Source organism: Sinohyriopsis cumingii, chromosome 18 (assembly GCF_028554795.1).
Source record: "Sinohyriopsis cumingii isolate HCF-2022 chromosome 18, ASM2855479v2, whole genome shotgun sequence".
In the NCBI taxonomy this organism is placed as follows: Eukaryota; Metazoa; Mollusca; class Bivalvia; order Unionida; family Unionidae; genus Sinohyriopsis; species Sinohyriopsis cumingii.
The window spans coordinates 11,551,031-11,558,184 of record NC_142978.1 but is presented as its reverse complement, the minus strand read 5'-3'; the positions used below and the strand labels follow the sequence as shown (position 1 = coordinate 11,558,184).

Below are 7,154 nucleotides of genomic sequence, written 5' to 3'. Positions count from 1 at the left end.
TATAATGTGTCGATGTTTAAGTTATCCACGTCACATCAATGACACGTCATTTTCTGTGAAAATTTAAAATAAACAGCATATATTATTTAGTCAGCCCTGCATGCGGGACCACCTATATGTTTCGCTTTCAAAACTAATGACTCCTGATATATCAAAGCATGTGAAGCAACCCTTAAAATTGCAATTTGTTATCTTAGGGGAACACTTTTTAGTTTTGTTATATTTAATTGTTCATCATTCGATAAAACCTTCAACTGTATTAACCAGGGATAGCACCTTCAGATTTTTATTACGTGTATATGCAGTTCTCTCTCCTCCTCCTCTTCTTCTTGTTCTTCCTCTTCTTTACAAACTCCAATTGGAATATGTAACGAATGGACCAGTAATTTGGATATGTTACTTGCTGGTTTGTTTTTACATGTAGAAGATGACTTATAACAGCGTATCTATGGCAGGTGCTCTCACGATTTTGCCTCAACGTGCTCACCAGGTCAGGGGACAGAATTATAAATCTCTGGCCTCGTGCAATGTGCACATTTGATACCACCATGAAGACCTGTCTGTACCTTCTCGCGCTGGTTGTTGTAGTTGGTAAGTTGCACTTTTAATCTTATCACGAGATCAGTTTAAAAGGTATTTATCAATGTAACTTGATTAATGTGAATACATCAGATTTTGAAACATTATTATAGTTGTAAATTATTGGGAAATATTTAGCATGATTGAAATGTAAAGCCCTATTATTTGAATGCGTTTAAAATGTATCTTAGTCATGTATCAGTGAATCGATTCTTTGTACAATATTTTCAGAGGAACAAAGAAATAATAACAAATCATTCTGCGTAGCAGATACGGCAACGGAATAAATTGATAAAGTAAAAATAAAATAAAACCGAAAATATAATTAGGCGCATAGTATCGACACTTCGAAAGGAATCTGAATTGCCTCAAAAATTCCTAAACGCAATAGGAGCGCTTATATCGATACAAGGGTATACACCATTCCTGACAAAATCTCATATCAATGGAAGTTTTTCATTTTGTTGTATGACAGTTGCATGGGTATATTTTGTTTCAAGCATGCGCATTTTATTTTGTTTTCATCGATTTCACACTGCAAGTTATACAATTATTAGTCAAGATCATCATATAACTTTCGGAATCAGGATATGTCGCCACAACGACGGATGTATGCATGGGTAAAATGCTTGTTGCAGCTAACGTAAACAGCCGAGCTAAAATATCTCCCTTAACCTTGTCACACAGCAAAGTAGGTCATTTGATGATTGCTTGTTATAACAAATGATGATATTACTGATTTGTATATCATACGTGATCCTACTTTACAAAGATAATTGAATATAGAGATGCAAGCATGAATCAAGTTTATTGTCTCTTATATCATTGCCGTATTTAATTTTTTAAATTAAATTGCTAATCACTATAATTGACCTATCTCCATACCAGACATAACTACTGCGTCCTACCCATTTGCATAGAACATTCGTGAAGATGGAGTATTTTATATTGACACTTTCCAGTATAAATTCGAGTTAATTGTTTACTGCCTACTGGAAAGGTCAAGGACGATGGTTGGACAACTTTTAAATTATGATGATCTGAATTTATATGCGATATATAGTGGCAGTCAATATATTACGGACATCAGGCCTGAAAGTACCCCCAAGATACCAATGTAAATGCAAACAACGTGATGCTCAGTAATTTTCTGTCGATAGTATTGGTCTGTGGTCCACACAAATTGTTGCTTATCAGGGTTAGGGTGACACATGACCATAAGTTAATGAATCTAGAGAGCGAACGTTTGATAATTTTTTTTCAATAAGCATTTCTTTTAGGAAATGATCTAGTATTTTTAATTAGTACATAAATGGTTAAACACTTGATAAGACACCACGTTTCATTAAAACTAAATTCAGCGGGATATTTGAGTATACTTCTACTTTCGATACCTTATAATACATTACTTGTTTACCAACATTAAAGAGGAGCTAACTGCAATAAAGGGTATTTAATTACGTTTGCTTTCATGATAACTTTTAAACTTTATATAAATAATTCGCTAAATAGAAAAGTAGTTAACTAGCAGTTTAATTAATAATCGATCTAAAATTGCAACTGAATAACAAAATAACAACCGAATAAATAAATTAGTTGCAAATGTCAAAAGAAATAGTTCAGCCATGAAATTTTTTCTTAAAGAGGGGAAGTAATAAGATTAGGTCCCTAATTTGATGAGTTATTTTGTTGTCCACTTTACGAATGGAAATAATAAATATGGCTTGTTCCAATAACGCAGTGAATACACCAAATTCTAAACAGTTATTGAAGAGATAATGGAGAGGTGAGCAGAAACATGTGCAACAATCTTTAATAATTTGAATGTTACACCTAACCCCACCATGCTTTTTCAAACCAGCAATGAAAGAAATGATGCAGTGTTCTTAAAAAAAATTTCTCCAAAATATAAATGACTTGTATTTTTAACTTAGTGCTGTATTTGTTTAACTCTTGACATAACTAATTTTTCTCTTTCAAGTGACTTTAGCGGGACATAATGTGGATACTCTTCCTACATATGTTAGCTGTGTACCTTTATAATTTTTATGCATTTAATCTGAATAATTAACAATTTAAGTAGATGCCTAACTTATGAACCAGCATCTATGAAAATACGTAACCGAAAATCTAATTAATTAATTAATTAATTAATTAAGAGTGAAATTTAAATATTTTATTCTTGAAGTTGCTTTTATTTTGTAGCTAGAACATGCCTTAAAAATACACAACTATAAGGGTTTATTTCGTTGTTCATTAAAAGCGACAATACGATTTAAAGTTTATAATATCAATGATTAATTTTCCTAAACGATAATATATATGAATGTAATAAGTCTTCTAGCCGTAAACGAAAGCCATGTTTTCAAGACCGAAGATGCAGATAATACATCGTATTATAAACGATATTATTAATATGCATTTAAGTACTAGCGAATTTTTCAACTCCTAACAGTATGCTACCAAAAATTATAAACTGAAAATTGATGCAATATTTTATTTGAAATTGTATAAAATAAATAGTTTGTCTTGTTTGTATGGAAAAATATCGTTGAGAGAAGAGAGATGGGGAGAGGATATTTTGGAAGTTTTGAGATATAAATTGCAATCAACTTATTCACACACATATACGTACTACATTTCTCTACAACCCGTAATTTGCACATGATGAGCTATATACTTTCATCATAGAAAGATGCAAATTCTCTTTGACTATTACAAATTATATTTAATTTCAGAAAACCGTTCAAAATTTTTACACAGGTTTTTATTTTAGATTCCTCACAGTAGATTATAAAGTCAAATTTAAGAATGCATAGTACATCATACACTTTCTCTATACTATATATTTGCTGAAATTTGATTATACACGGCATCGTATTTATACCTTCCATTTTGGTATCAAATTTGAAACCTTATATATTACAATCGGGATGAATATATCATATTTTGTAACAAAACAGCTCAGGCTGAAGTTCACAGTAGAGCCATTGCAGTGTAGTTCCCCATAATGCGATTCTTCTAGCGCAGATTTTCATATAATACGGATATGGTGGGGCTCAAATATTTTTCAATCAATGCAGTTTTTATATCAAAACTACCTCAGAATAAGCTGACCTTAACTATTAGACAGTATGAATTCATGATACTTCTAACAGCCTTATGGTGAGGTTCCACCGTATTTTTAAAATTTGGTTTATCCTTTAGGCGGTTTTGGTGCAAGTTCTAAAGAGTTAGTTTCCAACCATATGAACATTGTACTTAAAGCAGTAATTAAATATTTTTTGGGTATCTTACCTAAATATGGAATGACAGCGAACACAATGAACAGCTTGAAATGTGCATGTATTCTACTGCAGTTTACGTAAAGGGAGAAGCGTGTACCTCCAGTTCTGACTGCAGACTGACAGCATGCACGGGCAGTGAGTGGGTGCTTGGTTGTGTGGACAGCGTCTGCTCGTGTTCACATACTGGAGGCGGATCGCACAGTAAGATGTATTTCTAGATACAACTCGTTTGGTTTGCTAGATGCGTTGAGACCCTCAAAAATCACATACAATATTGATCGCATATATAGAGATTTTCGTAGACGGTCGCCAAGTAGCATGTTTATCAGCTCTGCTAGGATACATACATGGAGTTTTAGGAAAATGAACGTAATAACTTTAATTTATAAATGGTGAGTACAATTAGCAAATGTAGTTGTATGTATGTATGTAGGCATAAATGCATTGAGAGGGTATGAACCATTTAGATTTAGTGTTGAACAAAAGGTTTTTTATATCGCTAATGGCTTGGATTGATTTTAGCGCTTGTGAATTCCATGCAGTGTAAATCGTCATATACCTAGTCCAAAAATAATTGATTGGTTCTGTGGTTAAAATCACATGGCGCTGTTTGACATCTGGTTGTTCTTTGACCACTGGTCATTGAAAGAGTTGAAGCTTAGTCGGATTCTGAGCAAAAGTGAATTAAAGACTAGTCTGTGTATAATAGATAAGGTAGTGCAAACAAAATAATCTTGTAATAATTTACGAGAAAGGATACGAGTTCTGATTATTAGTACAATCTTTCAAACAATTTAGTTAGGAGATGAGCTTAGAAAAAATGTACTCGTCAGGATTAGATCGTTTGCTTGAGTTGTCGTTTGTACAATTTATTTATTTATTTATTTAAATAGCTTGCACCAACAATGGTGACTGTGGACATGGACACAACTGCGGAAATGGCCAGCACTGGCGTTGTCTCCAGGGCACTTGCCGCTGTGCAAATGCTAATTAAGGCATTAAAGGTATCCCATCGGTCGAATTTACGTACATTTATAACATGCAATTTGCATGATGGTGGCGGGGTCTTCCAAAGAACAAATCTGTTACACTGGCCCGTGACATACACATTTTGTACAGCATCCTTTTCTCTAAACATGGGATGATAATCGGCATTTTCAGTAAAGAAATGTTTTGGCAAGATCGTTACGAATAGTTATGTTACTAAGAGTTAAAATAATTGATTTGCTTTTGATTCGCACGAGTTTTTTCCATCGAATCTTTAGTTAATTAGTTGATCCTCTTCATCAAGTCCGGGACATAGAGTTTCTACTATCTTCCACCATCAAGTTGATCTTGAGCAATAGCTTGTGTCGCGCCCGAGGAAAGTTCCATCTCTTCCATCTCACTGTCCTCTGTCATGGTATCTTTGGCCGTTCATATTTACGCTTGCCAGCTAGTGTCCATTGAGAGCTACATTGAGTATCCTCATTAAGTGCCCAAGCCCAGCGAGTCATTACTAACCTTTTAATTTATTTTTCGGCTGAGGTTTTTGTTTCTTTATTCATCTTTTTTTTCTTGTTTTTCTTTTTCGGTTGAGGAGGGGGGAACACATTACGTTGTAGGGGACATTACTAGTTCAAATGACAAGAAACGGATATGGGTAAAGTAAACTGTCAGCATGGCTAACAATACAAATCTTTAGTGCATCACATGGTACGTCCTCGAGTTCCCATTACTAAATAAAGGGTTTTCTTTTTAGCGGAATCTCCATCCTCCTTGACTTAGGAACACGATACCTAGAAAGGTGAAATACTCGGGTACTATTGATGCTCACCCACATCATATGACAACACATGACATGATGACATGAGGTTATGTCCCAAATCTAATTGCCTGCTGCTGAAGAAACTGTTGTATAACTGAGTATATATTATTAGAAAACATTTCAGTATGCTGAAGACAAAAAGGAATATAATGATATAAATTCGTAAATGATAACTTCTCTTTGAAACAAATGTGATCATAGAGATGTCAACTTTAGTCTAAATGAATATATGTCTATAAGTGCATTGAACTCTGTCCATCCATTAATTAAAATGCACATGATAGTTAATCACTTTTTGTGAATACGAATTGTTGTGTGTCAGTAGCTCAATATTGGAAACATGAAAATCGGCACATTTTATGTTTTGAGAATCTTTTATGGATACAGTTTCCTGCTGTGCATGGACACATTATATTGTGTCAAGTTTACTAAGGTCGTAGACTATTAGGAAGACGTGGCCAATCATTTCAATACCTTCGATAACCTTTTATTATGAGTGCTGACTATTTGCTAGTCAAGGTAACCGAAAAGCCAATGCCAAATATAACTATGTTTGTGTCCAATCAGATATAGTTTTATTTTCGTAAAGAAAAACTCTTGTTCATTGACAGTATGAACAGACTGAAACAATACCATTAAAGCCATGCCCTATCTTATTAGGAATGTACGTAAGGAAATTCATTAATGAGCGCTGTCCGCTGGTTCATCAAATAGTTAGATGAAGGGCAATACGTACTGGTAAATGCAGATGGGTTGTCCTCCGCGCCAATTAATAGGAGTGCACGTGGATACAGCAAAGTTCTTCTTGCAGTGCCCAGTTTCTAACTCTTATGAGAATCACCGCTGCGTAGAGAGAAATACTGATTATTTAGTAGTGGGAACCCATGGAATTAGGAAAACATAACGGTCTATTATAAACACCAATATATATAAGCGGTAACGGTTTTAGCTAATGATATATATATATATATATATATATATATATATATATATATATATATATATATATATATATATATATATATATATAATCTTGTTGTCTGTTTTCAGGTAGTTCGAGCTGGAAACACGGGAAACAAGTTTGAATTGAAACAGAGTTAAACATATAAATCACTCGTTATTCAGCTATAAAGAGTTAGCGTAATTCTGTTTTTAGACTTTGTTTTTAATACCTTAAGTGATTTAGATCATCAGAAGCCTCTTGAATTGTATCTGGCATTACTGTTGTAAACCAATAGCACTGATGTTTTTTTATGTACAATTCATCGGACAAGACTCACTTGGGCATTCATTTTGATCATACGTCAGTATCAATTAACTGGAAATAGGTGAAATATTCTTTTTATTTTCATGTCAGCAATATTTAGGTTACTAACCAGTCAAGACAGGCCTAAGCCTATCGGTAAATCACATATATAATATAGATTTTACAATGAATCTTAAATGCGTTTTACAATTTCAATTTATATTAACCGACAACT

The 7,154-nt window shown here is 33.6% G+C and overlaps 1 long non-coding RNA gene across 1 annotated transcript; it reads left to right on the top strand.

Moving 5' to 3' along the window:
* The first annotated feature begins 443 nt into the window (after positions 1 to 443).
* LOC149776069 (uncharacterized) lies at positions 444 to 6,817 on the top strand. Its single transcript, XR_016416210.1, has 4 exons — positions 444 to 591; positions 3,939 to 4,067; positions 4,760 to 4,870; positions 6,724 to 6,817. It is a non-coding gene; the product is annotated as an uncharacterized LOC149776069 (long non-coding RNA).
* The last annotated feature ends 337 nt before the right edge of the window (positions 6,818 to 7,154 follow it).